Source organism: Elephantulus edwardii, unplaced genomic scaffold (genome assembly GCF_000299155.1).
Source record: "Elephantulus edwardii isolate Elephantulus edwardi_28Jun2011 unplaced genomic scaffold, EleEdw1.0 scaffold00017, whole genome shotgun sequence".
In the NCBI taxonomy this organism is placed as follows: Eukaryota; Metazoa; Chordata; class Mammalia; order Macroscelidea; family Macroscelididae; genus Elephantulus; species Elephantulus edwardii.
Genome location: NW_006399767.1, coordinates 7,139,188 through 7,142,758, shown reverse-complemented (window position 1 = coordinate 7,142,758; position 3,571 = coordinate 7,139,188).

Below are 3,571 nucleotides of genomic sequence, written 5' to 3'. Positions count from 1 at the left end.
GGTGACTGGGGTAATCGGAATGGGTGTGTCAGAGGCGGTGCGGTTGGCGCAGGATAGGGCAGGGTTTAGAGCTGTTGTGCATAGGGTCGCTATGAGTCGGAAACGACTCGATGGCACATAACAACAACAACAACAATTGTTATTAAGGTAATAATGATAGCAAAAGGACTAGAAATTAATAAATAATGACTGTGTTAGATCTGAAGGCCTCATGGTTTATGGTGTTATATGACTCTGACCCCACAGGTAAGGAAGAGAAACTCCAGGGGAGGGAAGCATGGCTGTTTATAAAGGTAAACGTGGTAGCTCTCTGAAGGGCAGAGCCTCTGAGGATGAGGAAGAGATTAAGATTAGTGATTGAGATTGAAAGTGGGAGAATTTATGAAAAATTGGAATTTTTGAAATTCTGAATTGAGGAATTGGTAATAGAGATAGAGATGAGAATAGAGGTTTAAAGTATTTTAAGACGTACGAGGTTCTGACAACTTACAGTTCCCAAGATAGAGTCAGGTTGCTTTTAAACAAAGTGTGGAAGATGGTGTTTACAGTAAGGAAAAATGCAGGAGTGACAATGGGCTTGGTTCAGAGGAGATGATGAATTACCTTTGGTATATGTGAAACACAGGGTGCCCAGCACAGGTGAAGAGACAAAGTGTAGATCAAGATATTCTGAAGTCATATTTGATAATATGGGAATTATAGAGCTTAAGAATCAAGCAGGTAGAGAAAGGATGTTAAGAACCTTTTACAAGCTGCTTTCAGAATACCTGCAGAAAATGACATGAAGGAGAAGTTTTATTGGATGGGATGATTATGCAAATGAGTGATGAGAGGAAGACAGAGAAAAGAATATTGAGTTTAGTGTAAATTTGCCTACTAGGTGGAGTTTAACATTGATATTGTACAACAGTCTCTGAAGGCAGACTGTACCACAGACTATACCTTGCCACTTATTAACTATTTAACTAAAACATGGTACTTAACACATCTCTAAAATTCAAGAATAAGAAGGGATTAACATAGTGATAGACCCAAACTTTGAAGTGGGGGAGGGGGGGAAGGGGGATTCTAGAATCAACTTCTGTTTCCACTTTAAGAAATACAACTGAAAAAGAGATCCTCCATGCTTTCTTCCAGAATACTTTTTTAATAATACTTTGGGAGCATGGAGGCACCAGAATTATTACAGGTACTGATATGGAAGGAGAGAGCTACTGGCCCTTGGGGTATAAAAGATGGAAGGAAAGAATGAGTAGTCACTGGCAGTCTGCCTGCATGCACCAGGCTTTTGGTTCATGGATAATTTCCTGGGAGTTTTGCTTCCCTAGAGGCTTCCAGTGATCTGGAAAGCTCTGCAAAGTCCACGTACACTTACTTCCACAAGCTTTATATAAGCTTACCTTGGTGTGTGTATGTATTTCTTTCTGTATAATATACATGGGAGTGTGTGAATGTATCCAACTGATAATTGAAAGATGGACAGCTTGAACTCACTAGCTGCTCCATGGGAAAAAGATGGGTGGTACTGTAGTATCCTCTTGCAAAAGTTTACAGCTGCAGAAACTCAATAGAGGGTTGTTATAAGTTTAAATACATTCCCCAGCAGTGAAGTAGATATGCGCATGTGAAATACAGTATATTTGTTATATGTAGAATACATAGGGTTCTCTATGGTTTGTGCTTAGTTGCTAACCAAAAAGTTGGTAGTTCAAACCCATTCAGTAGTACTTACTCAGAAGAAACCATCTAGGAACCTACTTCTATTAAGATTACAACCAAGACAGCCTTATGGAACACTTCTGCTCTGTAATACTAGTGAGAATTGACTCAAAGGTAACCAATAACAAACACAGTAGAAATGTGTATCTAGATTACTAATAGAGTATGTATACATATATATATTGTGTGTGTACGTACATGTACATGTATATTGTATTCAGTGGACTAGTGTTAGGAAATATTGGCCAGCACCATATTTATTTTCTTTCAGGTCTCATAACTGGTTATAGTGCTTGGAACATGTAGAATACTCAGAATTTAAGTGGTAAAAATAAAATGAGTAATACCAAATCATAATTTGGGGAGAAATTTGGAAACATGAATGGGAAATTCTCTGCTTTATTTTGTTTTTTGTCTTTTTTTAATTGTGATTTTAACAAGTTTATAGAAAAGTTGGATTTTCAGTCATTTATTATTGAACATTTTCCTCCCTACTTCCTCAGTTCCCTTTTTTTTAAAAAAAAACCCAAAACAATTCATTCATTGCTGCAAAATTTCTTTCCTCCCCACCCCTCCTCAAGTCCACTTTGCTACCCACCTCTTATTCTGGACTATTGTCATACAAATAATGTCTAATCACATATTCCTTTTAAACATGTGTTTCATCTGTTCCAATTAAGTGTTTATTATTTATTGCCTATTTTCTTAGTTTCTCCTCCAGACCTCTATGTCTGGTTTATTATTTTATAATCCCTTGATTATAACTTTTAACATGGTTTGTCCCATTAAGAAACCAATAAATACATATACTCTTTACTCATTAGCTATTCTGTATGTAACATTTCTCATTTACAATAGAGAAAAACCCCCCTTCTGCTCTTTAACTTGTTTGTGTGTTAATGAATTCACTTCACAGTAAGGAATGCTAAGGTGTGAATTGAGATTAATTATAATTACACACTGATGGTTAAGATTATGTGTCACCTAGTTTGAGCCACGATTCTCAACAGTTTAGCAGTTACACAGTTATATAATTTGATATAATGTTATGATATCATCATCCCATTTTGTGATCTGATGTGATCATCTTCTGGTTTTGAGTAGGGCTAATTTTTATATATTCATCTAGCCTTTGGAACCTAATCATATCAATTAAGTGAGGAGTGGGTATACATTTGTGATCGAGGTTTGAGATTAGAAATGCCCCATCAACCATACAGATTGGATTTCAAGGATATAAAAAATTCCAAAAATATTTTTATTTTTTCTCATAGTGAGGGAATGGAAATACATTACACAGCAAAATCTCAGCTATTTGACTCAGTTATACAGTTACCCCAAGAATCAAGAACTAAAATTCTCAAGTCTCATCCCTCCAAAACCAAGCTACCACCTTTAATGACCTTTAGCAATGCTAACTGCAAATTCACCAAGTAAAACGCTTCTTCACTCAATTAGTATAAGTTAGGGAGAAGCAATGAGGAGAAACAAGAGGAAAAGAGTGATAGCAAGCTGATGAGTAAGATATTGAAGCAATTACTGATGCCAGTGTACCAAAATATATTAACTGATACCATAACGTCAGAGGATAGTATATGGAGAGTGAAGATATTATGTCATTATGGTGAAAAGTTTAGTGGTGGTAGAATCTGCTATTGATTCAAGAACTCAATTTGTAGAAAGGAAGCCAAAATTCATTGCTCAGAAAGTCAAAGAAGTGATCATTCTGTACCTTCTTTATATAAAAGGGGCAAATGGCAAGAAATAGAAGAACATTTAGAGAATTGAGTAAGGAAACATTTCAGGCATGCCTTCAGGTCAGACTCAAAGTCTCAAGCCACGAACATCCATT